Consider the following 12,566-nt stretch of genomic DNA (forward strand, 5'->3'; position numbering starts at 1 on the left):
CTTTGAATTTACTGTTCTTGGATTTATAGTCAAATATTTGTTTGAGGAAAAAGGTAGAGAAACAGAGAAATATGCATTTAATTTGTTTAAAAAGATGTTTGCCATGTCTTTCATTACTAGAATTTCTTGGTTGCTTTCCAGTCTTATGGCACTTTAATGCTACTATTTTATGTGCACTGTGGGCAAAATATAGTCCTTAGGGGTCACTGGTGTGTTTATCTCAGCACTTCTCAACCAGCTTCAGGAGGGCTACCCTTTACCATTTCTATTATATTTACTTTAAAGAAAGTACAATTTAACACACTAGAGTTTACTTCTGAGTAGATATGTTTAGGATAGTGCTATAAGTGCATTTATAAGCATATTAAAATTAGCTACCTCCATAGATAAACTAACTAAAACACAATTAGATCAAAATTATAATTTTAATGAGGTGTTGACTCAATTTTAAGATGGCTAGTACCTTAAAACAAAAATAAGATAACAAAGGTATGTTCACCGAAACAGTCATCCATCTTACATTATCTTGATCCTTGATTCACATCACCCAAGGAGACTTTCTGCTGTGCTTTCTGTAACCGGACTTGTTTATCTCTGATTGGCCTTTTTAGTCATCAACGCGCTTGTAGAAAGCGCGGGATGAGTCCTTCCTTGATCTTCATTCGTGAAGAAAAGCCAGAGAGAGAGAGTACCTTAAAACAAAAATAAAATAACAAAAGTATTTTCACCAAAACAGTCATCCATTTTACATTATCTTGATCCTTGATTCACATCTTAATCATCTCTTTTCTTCAAACTATGGGTCATAGTTTTCTGGTTAGGATTCTAACCCAGCTGTGAATAATGCTCATGTATACAGGGCTCCCCCGGGTTACGAATTTAATTCGTTCCGCGGCGCCATTCGTAACCCGAAAAGCATTCGCAAGCCGAAGCCCCATAGGCGCTAATAGCGAAAGCCGCGATTTGGTGCGAAAAAGCGCCGAAAAGCACCAAAAATTTTTTCGTAACCTGAAATAACCTTCGTAACCCGGAACAATTATTTTTAATGGATTTTTTTCGTAACCCGGAAATTTCGTAACGCGGCGCATTTGTATCCCGGGGTACCAGTGTACATCTTCTTCATACCCTCTCTAGAATCCTGGGATAAGTTTCCTTCAGAAGAATATATTAATTGGCATTGATTCGGTGCCCTCCTGAATAAGCTACAGATAAATTAAATATTTGTCTTGTGAAAATCCACTTGGCTCTTTATTAGTTACTTCTAGTTCCTCACTCCTTACACCAGAGCTGTAAAATAGGTCAAGTTGTGAGCAAATGACTGCCTTGAGGTTACTCAGTGAATTTTATGGCTCAGGGCAAACATCAGTGTCAGTCTCCAAAGTCACAGTCCAACACTGCACCATGTTGTTTCACTTAAGCCTCATATTTTGCTTCATTTGATAAGTTGTTTAGTTGTTATGTGGAAGTAGCTTCTTTAATGCTTCATCCTGGGCATCTGCAATGTTTAGCTTTTACAGCAGCTATGAAAATGGAAAACAATACAACTTTGTTCAGTTGTTCATTGCTGATTTGGTTGACAGTAGTAGGTTTTCATAAGCTTTGAGAAGACATGGTACACAAGAAACCATTTTCAGAACTCAAATGATTTATTTCCTTCCTTCCTTCCTTCCTTCCTTCCTTCCTTCCTTCCTTCCTTTTCAAATGACAAGCCATTTACCTTTACCCAGCTGGGGAAATATTTTACATTCCATTTTATTTCCTAGCATAAAGCAGAAACGTTCTGTTTTGATTTCTCCTCCCACAATGACTAGAAACCTATTCACAAGATTTCCATTGTGCTTTGTGCCTCACAAGTTCTGTTTCCAGCTGACAAACATTATTTCTCTTGAATTACAGGCTGTTATGTGAGCATGAGATGGGAGACTCTTCCATTAGCAAGACACCTCTTCAGTGAGGATTTGTGGAATCTGTCTATTCTGTGAAACTATTTGTATTAGTTACCAGACATGCTCTCAGAACATATGTATGGATTTATACATGTTTTGAGTACAAATGTCTATCAGGGATCTTGTAACATTGGCCAATAATGTGTATCAAGCAAATTTGACTCAAAAAACCCACATTCACAAATAACTCTTTTAAAAGGGGAATTTTACTGAACATATTGCAATCAAGATATAGACAATATTTGTAATGGGGAATAGAAAATGTTATAGTGGGGATTCACAAATGGCAATGGTACAGGCAGAATAGCAAACATGCAAGACTGTAAGGGTTTGTAATTAAAAGCAGTTTGAAGCTGTAGTGGCTGTTAAGAGGTGGGAGAGGTGAGAAAGAAAGGCTCAAAAGTAAGGGCTGTATAACACACACCCCCAAAACACACAGAGCAGAGAAAGAGGGGGCAGTTTGAGGAATTGCAGGCAAAATACTTCCTAAAAGATAAAAAACTTTTGTTTGCTTGCTGTTTTCCCTCCTGCTCAAAACTATTAAATGCCTTAATCTATTCTGTTTTGCAACTTTAAAAAAATACTTAAAAATACCACTATATGGGCTTCTTCTTCAGCCAATCCCAGTCAATTCAGAACCACGATGTTGCAACACACAATCACATCTGACTCTATACATTAGAATGTCTCCAAAGTGATGGTAGAATAGATTGTCCTCACTTCAGACTGGCTTCCTGATTGTCCTATAAGATGATCTCACAGTGATTAGATTGATAATCACTAGATAAGGGCAATGTTTCTTCCATTCACTTTAACAATCATTTCAGCAAAGACCACAGTGTTTTCCACTCCATACATAATCTAATTTTAGGGAATCCTATTTCCTTTGGGAGTGACACAGAAACAGGGTTCTGAATGGTCTGGTGGTTCAACCACAGCTCTTTATAGTCAATCATAAACAGAATTTGATGTAACATGAATACAGTCTGCCTTTCATTTACACGGGGGATCCATTCCAGATCCCACCTGCATAAAAGGAATTCCGCCTATGCTTGAGTCCCATTTAAATGAATGGGGCTCATGCACAGAGTGGTGTGGTGGCACGCGCACACTACGGGCATGTGCCCATTGTCCCTTAGGGGATGCACCACCCCTTCTCCCAGCGTGGCTTTCACATAAGGCACACTGGTATATGACGCGGGCACACACTATAATAGTTGCCCAACAAAAAACCATATAGCAATTTAAATGCACGTCTGTCATTCAAATGCATGTACGTTTGGACATTTGCACAAGTCAAAGATATTGTTCAGATAGATTTTAAGGAAATTATTTTTATTATTATAGTTTATTTCTATAGCGCTGTAAATGTACACATATAAACAATCAAATCAATAAAAATATAAAACCTGCCAATGGTGTACAATCTTCAAAATACATATAAAGAATAGGTAGTAATATAAAATAGAATTAGTTAAAAAAGCAGCAACAATTAAAACATCAACATCCACTTTCTAATCAAATATCAAAAAATATTAGTTATCTGAACATGATAATCAGCAATTAGAAAATCTGTATAATTACATGACAATTGGATACCCAATTATAGTGACCATGTCAATGTGATCAACAAACGTGTACATAAAGCTACATACTTTTCATGCAGAAAAGCTGTACTTAAATGCTGGATGCTTACAGTTGCTAAGAGATGTCAGTTCAGCATTTGGAAATGACAGAACTTATTAATATATCTTTTTTAAAAAAAAAAACAACTAAAAAAAATCCCTTCTGCTCCCATAAATTTAATCTGCAATAATAATTCCTGATCTACTTTCTCTTCGTGGTCTCAGTGTATAAAAGCAACTCTTTCCTACCTCTGTGAAGATAGTTGCAGACAAGAGGAAAGTGAATTTAATGTGCAAGTGGGTTAGATGAAAATACATTTCGCATTTCACACAGAATACCTAAATTAAAGGCCGACCTGAGAGGACAGATAGCAATTTTTCAATTATATGACAAATATGCTATTTTTGATAGTCTTGTCAGGAAAAAAATGGTGCAGCTGGGAATACCAAGCTGTTTAGTAAAGCAAGATCAACATTTCCATTAAAGCATGTGATCCATAATTACCTCCTCATCTTTTACTGCTCTAGGTATTTTGATTGTACAGTTTGCCCGTGCCATAATTGCACTTGCCATACGGTGCTTTGAGCATATGCATACAGCAAGCCTGGAGGGACAAAATGGCATGTGAGGCTGCACTGCATGCCGCCTGTGGTAGCGTACATCCATTATTTTCAATGGGGGTGGGTGTCCGGAATGGATCCCCCATGTATGGGAAGGACCCACTGTATGTGTTGCTGTGTTTCTTAAGAGCATACTTTTCTTATAAGAAAAGAAGTTGGATATTTGCATTAACACTCATCTCAAAAAGGATGTCTACTTCTTGTTAATTGAGCTAGTTATTTACTTCGAAAAGCCATTTCATCAATGATGCAAGCCACAAATCAAAATGCTGTGTCACCTCTTACATTATTCAGACAACTTTAAATGAAAAATATTGAAATGATGTTTGTGAACTTTATTACTGAAAGTGACAAGTTAATACAAGAGCGATGGCACGGATCTTCTAGAGAGGATTTATTGTGCCTTTAGTAATATATGTATGTGTAATATATATGTATATATGTGTATATATATATATATACACACACAGTCTACCCCCTTTCCAGAATTCATGCTTGAGCAGTATACATTATTTAAGATGTTATATTGAAGTTGACATGAAGTGTCAACAGCTCATGTTTGCTGCATATTGTATAATATATTCAAATAAAAGGAACACTGTTTGGCAAGAGGACATTTTTCTTTCTTTGTTTAAAATTACATTAAAAATTGAACATTTCAAACAGCGCAACTAAAAGATCCCTTGACCCATATGAGCATGCTATTCTAATTTGAAGTAAACAAAGACAGAATTGAAAGCTGGCATCGCAACATTTCTTTTGAAGCAAGGGGCATTAACTTACATCACGTCTTTTAACAACTTGACATATGTTTTAAAAATATTCATGTCCATTTCCCCATTTTATAGGGTTTTAATTTTAAAAAAAATTCTTTGAGTAGGATAGATTTAAGAACAATCTGATGCAGCAGTATTGGTATTTTATAAAACTCTGCTTCATTCATCTTAAATTAGAAATAGAACTCTTACCTGTTGTTGCATTCCCTCTTTCTTTAAGTACTTGATAGTTCAGAACAAAGATGACATTGGCCTGAAACAGATGGGCCAAAAGGACTCCAGTAGGACTGCTATAGTGCTGTTTGTGCTGGGGTCACAGACACAGTTTTTCTAACGGAGACTCTCTCTTAATGGGACTGGGCTTCCTTCCTGAGTTATCTCAACTACTGTCACAAGATGTAGTGATGGTTGCTACCTCAGATGGCTTCAAAAGAGGATTAGATGAACACATGGAGGTTAGCATCCATCAATGGCTGGTAATAAGAGTGACTGACTGTATATCACTTCCAATATCAGAGGCAGTATGACTGTATATGAATACCTATGACAGTTGCACTCATAACCTGGGAGCAGACTTCCTATAGGAAGGCAATTGGTAACTGGGGGCTTGTTGAAAAAGTAATGCCACACACACCGCACACATTGAGGTGAGATTGGCTTATCCAACCACACATTCCCCACTTTCAAACTCACTTTGAGGGGCATGGTCGACATCTCCATTCTTTTGCATCTTTTTGGTTACACAGCCATGTCGGCTCCACCATTTTCCCCTTTTCAGCATGCATAAAACTCTTTACTAATAGTTGTTATTGTTTGCCTGTCAATCTAACAACTCCATCCAATTTCCTCCTTAATATAGCATGCTTAACATAACATTCTTAATATAACAGTGTCCCACTGAGTAAGTGAAGAGCCAGCAAATGAGTGCCCTCTCCCTCTTCCTTCTCCACTGTCTGATTCCCCCATCAGCCTTGTGTTGACGTTTGTTCTGCTTCAGTGAATGATGTGTTGACCTCTGAATACACCCATCCAGTGAAATAAATAATAATAATAATAATAAATTTTTTATTTGTATACCGCCCTTCCAAAGATCAGGGCGGTGAACAACACAATAAAATCAATACATCAAGATATACATATTAAAAACAAATTAAAAACCCATCAGCCAACCAACTTGTCAACAAAAGAGGGAGGAAGGCGAATTGGAGCTTCATTCGGGGAATGCAGCTTGAAATAAGAAGGTTTTTAAATCCCTTCTAAACTGAGCCAGGGAGGTGGCCGAGCGGAGCTCTGTAGGCAGCATGTTCCAAAGGGCCGGGGCGACGATGGAATACGTCGTCCTCATTGTGGAGGTAAGTCTGGCCCCTGGAACCCTAAGTAATTGCTGCCCAGACGTTCTGAGGGTGCGGGGCGGAATGTATGGGGAGAGGCGGTCATTCAGGTATCCTGGGCCCAAGCCATGTAGGGCTTTATAGGTAATCACCAACACCTTATACTGTGCCCGGAAGCGGATAGGCAGCCAATGCAGGTCTCTTAGCACAGGTGTAATATGGCTGGCCCTGGAGGTACCAGTGACCAGTCTGGCTGCCATATTCTGTACCAGCTGTAGCTTCCGGGTATGGTATAAGGGTTGCTCCATGTAGAGCGCATTGCAGAAATCCAATCTAGAGGTTACCAGAGCATGTACCACCGTTTCAAGGTCCCTCTGGGCCAGGTATGGGCGCAGCTGGCGAATAAGCCGAAGCTGATAACAGGTGCTCTTGACCGTCGCACTCACCTGAGAAATACACAAAGAATGGTGACACACACCACACTTGCTGGAACCAGCCAGTTCCCCTGGCTCTACACTGATGCTGCCTCTGAGCTCTGGCCACTCACAGGATCATCTGGGTTTTCCAGAAAAATGTGGGGTAAAAAATGAATCTTTTAAAAACAGATTAAAGCCTTCAGGTACTAAAAAGATCTGCATTCCCTGTGAATAGTCAAGAACATCATGTGCGCGGCTTGTGGCACCTGTGAGGTGAGTATTTTTTTGGGGGGGGGGCAGTGTAGACAAGCCCTAAGTGAACAGATTGTTGGATTTCATAGGTGTTTGGACTGAGCCACAGTAATTCTTATCACAAGATCTTACAACAAGTCACCCCATTGCCAAGTAGGGCTGCCAAGTCAGGACTATCCTAGGCCCTGAGATTTCAGCACCAAAAACCCTAAAGAAGATTCCTCACAGGGGCAGGTCCTGATGATCTTTGAAGGGCAATATTAGAAGGGGCAGCCTCTGGTGATGCCATTAAGCATGTTATATTAAGAATCATCCACAGAGTTATGCACAAACTATGCCATTCCAATATAAAACACCAAGTGGAACAAATGAGGAAAAGATATCTACACTCTTTAAGGCAGAACTCTCATCTCAAGATTCCTCTCACTTTCCCTGAGGACCTTAGCAGAAGGACCAGGACCTCAAAAAGTACACTTTATGTTGTGCTGGGAAGAAGCACAAAAGATTCCACAAAATGTGCCATTTTCTTCCCTCGTGGTGTGGCTCCCATCCCTACACATATAGTGAACCTCATTTGTTACTTCTAAGCTGTCCCTCCAGTTAACATTTACTGTGTTTTGGGCATTACATTAGTGTCAAAAGGTTGTATAAGTGGTTGTACTTTCTCGTAGGCTGTGTAAGTGCAGTTTCTAGTGTGGCCAATTCTTCCATAAGTAGATACACAACTCTCTCACTTTTCACTTGACAGTGGGGAGCTAATTGACTGTTGTACAACAAGTGAGGTCAGGGTCTTGGCATACTTTGTGCAGCTGAGGGATCCAGGATAACAACATTGGTATACATTCATACTATGATGAATGTGTAGAGAATAATAGCCTAAGCCTTAAGAGAATGAAGTCTCTGTCAGGATGTAGTCCCTGTCAACAGATCTGACAGTTTCCCAAACTGAGATGTAAATCTTTGTAACTTTCATTCTTGTAGGGAAGAATGAACAATTTCCCCCCTTTTATCACCCCATTTGGAGAAAGTCACTGAAGAATGTACAGTTTTTGAAAACTATTATAGTTTGGAATAATTGCACATTTTTGGTGCAAAACCCAAAGTTTTCTGCACAAAAACTCGTATTCATTGTTCACACAGAGTAAATCTTGGATTATGAAGATTTGGACACAACAAGGATTCTCCTCATCACATATTTCTGTCTCACCATTTTTGACCCCATTTGATATCTCTTCAAATATTCTTGCCATCCCTATTCCCAAATACCCAGGAGAACACTGTTCTTTGATACACATTTATTCACTTCTAAAACTGATTTAGTGTAGATTTTAAAATGCTGATAAAACTCTCCTAAATATCTTTAGTTCTTTTAGATTTTGTTTTCTTTGGATTCTAGGACTGTTAATAATCCTATGGGTTCTGCTGAAACAGCAACTACTGTTTTAAAATCTTTATCTATAAACCTGAGCATTGTATTGTAAACCAAATAGTCTGTTTGTCTGTCCATCCATCCTGTCATTTATCCTTCCTTCCCTTCCCTCCTTCCTTTGGAAAGCTTTCCAGATTATAAAAGTTTTGATAGCACGTAACAAAATTTATCTTCAGTCGATGTGAAGATTTTAGTTTATTTTAATTTCAGACACCAGATGGCACTATTGCTGCTTCTCCAAATAGTTCTTTCCTTTTTGTTCTGCTAGGTATAAGAAAAGAAAAAAAAAGAAGAAAGCATACTTATGATTTGGTTCTAAGAATAAGCATCAATTTTTTGTTTATTTAATGATCTCAGCTTTCTAGTATTAAAAGACAAACTGAGCATTTGGCATTTAATTGATTATTAATAGATTAATCAATCTGCAAGAATGAGATGATTACTAAACACTGACTTCTCTCATTAACTGATGGTCCTTTTTTGCAACAGAATGTTGCATTTCTTCTCTATATCAGTTTTCTTTTTCAGTTATTAATCAATACATCCGTTTTAGTGATTCACTGTACATATCTCAGCTTCAGGTCAAGTCTCTCTGATGAGTCACAATATCTGTTCAGAGAATTATGAACATCAAGGATTATCTTCCACAGAACGTCTTATCAACAATATCTATATTAGAGGGCATCCCTGAGGAGAATCTACGTATCTAATATAAGGAACTGTTCAGAACCCCTGGAGATATTTTCAGTAAATCAAATTCAGTAGAGTCACAGTGGTTTCAGGAAACGGAGAGGTAGGGGGAAAGAACAATTATTTTGCAATTTGCTTTCAAATATATGGTAGCTGGTGCCTGTACAATTATGGTAGAAAATCCTATTCCAGGTGAATGGGTAAAACAAACTCTTGCTAGGAAGATAGTACAGTTGGGGGACAAATTAATTTGCTTTGCATTTTAATGCAAAGTATTTATTCATTTATCCTGTCTTTTCCTCAGCAGTGGGACCCAAGGCAGTGTGTAAATAAGACAGATAACAATGAAACCAAGCAAAAGGTTGTTGTTAAAACATCTTGTTGTTGCTGAATCCCTTCAAGTCATTTCTGACTTACGACGACCCTAAGGTAAACCTATCATAGGGCTTTCTTGGCAGGTTTGTTCAGAAAGGGTTTTCCATTGCCATCCTCTGAGGCTGAGAGGGTGTAACTCACTCATGGTCACCCAGTGGGTTTGCATAGCCAAGCTAGGATTCAAACCCTGGTCTCCAAAGTCGTAGTCCAACTCTCAAACCACTACACCTTAAAGTGGCTTCCTAGATAATATATTTGTTGTTAATGACCCAGAGGCTTGCCTTTTTGTTTAAACCAGTTGATAAGTTATGAGGATATTATGGTGGTGCTAGCATCCTTATTTGTAACAGGTGGAAGGTGACAGTGGAGATGGGGATATCTATGTCAGAAACACACAAAGCTGAAACATGACATTTACTGTTGTTATTTGCTACCAAGTTAGCTTTGACTTACGGCATATCTATCAACGAGAGATCTCCATGAATCCTTGTCATCAACAGCCTTGTTCAGGTCTTGCAGACTTTGGGCTGTGGCTCAGTTGCATCATTAGGGTTGGTGTCACCCCCACTGACCTCTTCCCATACCACACTGTACTGAACACTTAGTAATGTTTTTTGTACTGCTGTGACTTCCTTTATTAAAAATCATCCCATCTGTAAAGAATGCTTATTTTCCTGTTGCCTGACACTTAAAAAAAGAATTATCATCTTTTTTTGATGAGCCATATCATCTTGTGTATAAGAGCCTCAGTTTAACCATTTTGGCTTCTATGAAATGTTCAGGGCTGATTTGCTGTAGGACTCGTATTTGTCTTTTTGGCAGTTCATAGTACCTATACTATTCTCTCCCAGCATGACATTCCTGATTGAAATTTAACATTTGGTAGGGGCTACTAATGTCAAAAGGGATCTCTACTCAGTCAACAAACATATGCTTCCATGTTACTGACTAAACTAGTTTCCAGGGTATAAGTAGGGCTGGCAGATCTTAAATTTTGTAATCTCACAATGTAGTCTATTATTTCATTGGTTACCTTTAAAAAAAAGAAATTTCAGACTGGGAGACTCTTCCTTCCCAGGGAAACTGGCTTTGAAAAGCATGAAAGGAACTTACTGCTACATGAGAGAAATGAAGTATGCTGTGAAAGGAGCAAAAAGAAAATATAGGAATACCACACATTTCAAATGTTACCCGGCTGCATCCATACTGCACCAATAATCCAGTTTGGCACTGCTTTAATTGCCATGGCTCAATGCTAGGGAATTCTGGGAACTGTAGTTTAGTGAGACATTTAGACCTTTCTTTTAGAGAGCTCTAGTGTCACAACAAACTACTGTTCTCAGAATTCTATAAAATTGAGCCATGACAGTTAAAGTGATGTTAAACTGGATTATTTCTGCAGTGCAGATGTAGCCATCGTTATACATGTTCCTTTGAGTGCTTTGACAACAGACTATGTATATTTGAATATTTTAATTTTCACCAGGACTCCTCCTTTTCTGTAGGAATGGATGTTTAAAAGTGTGGCAATTTGCTGTATAATGCAATGCTGTGGGCCCTCAGGTAATAACCTGCAACTCTTCAGACTTATGAGATCATCAAGGAAAGCTGGTACAGAGTGCTTAAGACTGTTATAGCTGCCACAGAGGAAAAGAACAGCTACTTAAGGATATTTCAAAATGTATAGTAAATTGGGTGATAGTACAGCTGTGCTCATGTTTTGAGATAGCCTAGGGCTTTCCTCAGTTTGACAGGTAGACCTTTCAGAGAATATTCTTACAATTTAAACCTTATTCCTCTGAGCCAAAAGGTTGTTTTTAATATTCAAGCATAAATTCTAAAATTGGCTCCATGGCTCCCGGAAAGAGTTAGCTTGTGGCTCAGGACCACATAGCACACACTTCCAAGGCCTCATTATATCACACTTCTCACCTGCAGGGATAAAGCGGAGCATGGTTTGTTTCCTACTACTGTATACCCCCAGTCTCTATGTCTGACTATATTGCTGACTGTAGGAATGTCTCTTTTGTAAGAACTGTGGTTTCATGACACACATGGGAACTTAAGGTGGCTGGTAAAAGACAGCCAGTGAGGTAATGTTACAAACAAGTAACTCATCACTAGCTAAGCCAGGCTTGCAAATTTACCAAGTAAAGTCAAACCTATCAAACATGTTTTGTAGCATGCTAAGTTCTTGAAAAACCCGGTTCTCATTTACCTAGGCAGACAACAATAACAGGAGATAGCCCAGTTCTTTTCTGGCAAGACATCCATATCTGGTGGCCTTGTTTGGTTTGATGGATCATATAGTGAAAGGCTTGTTCTAAAGTTTTGTTTTGTTCATTTGTGGCATTTTTCAGTTTTATCAAGTTCATAAAACCTTCACTTCACAAATGAAAACTGAGACACTTGTGACCAAGCAAAATCAGAGGTGATCAAGATTGCAGAAGTTATTAATGAGGAAGAACACACAAGCTAGGAGAGGCTGCAGCAGTTTGCTTTTGCTTGAGACTACTAGGAAGAGGAAGATTTTGTCCCCTCTTCTCCTCTATCCCCTCTGAAGTAATTGAATGCAAACTGCTTTTTCATTTTGAACTCAGTTTAGACCAATGAAAGTAAGCCAAGGGGAAAGTGAGGAGAGGGGAGAGAAATTGGGACTTTAAAGAAAAATCTGAAAGAAGTGGATTACAGAGGATTAATTGGGACTGTCCCTGCCAAACTGGGACAGTTGAAAGATATGTAAATCCATATGACAAAGGTCTACATACCTCATGGTACTTCCTATGAAAATAGGTAGAATAAATACTTTTAGGATTGAAGTTGGTCTTTTTTGTGTGAATTAATGCCTAACCATTAAGAAGCAGAAACTAGAAACTAGAAATCCTGTCTGTAAATCATTCATAAAAGAGATCTCCAGTGTCCAAGTTATTGATTGGGTTATTTTATATATGCTTGGCAAGTATTATATGTAAGATAATAATGATTCTTAGGACTTCTTAGGCATAAGAAGAGTTAAGACAGAACAAGTAACTGAGCCAAGGGGTATGAGCTGAAGATTATAAAACAGCCAGGAAGACCTTGTCACATAAGGCCCAACCTTGGACA

The sequence above is a fragment of the Sceloporus undulatus genome, unplaced genomic scaffold, assembly GCF_019175285.1.
Source record: "Sceloporus undulatus isolate JIND9_A2432 ecotype Alabama unplaced genomic scaffold, SceUnd_v1.1 scaffold_12, whole genome shotgun sequence".
Classification (NCBI taxonomy): domain Eukaryota; kingdom Metazoa; phylum Chordata; class Lepidosauria; order Squamata; family Phrynosomatidae; genus Sceloporus; species Sceloporus undulatus.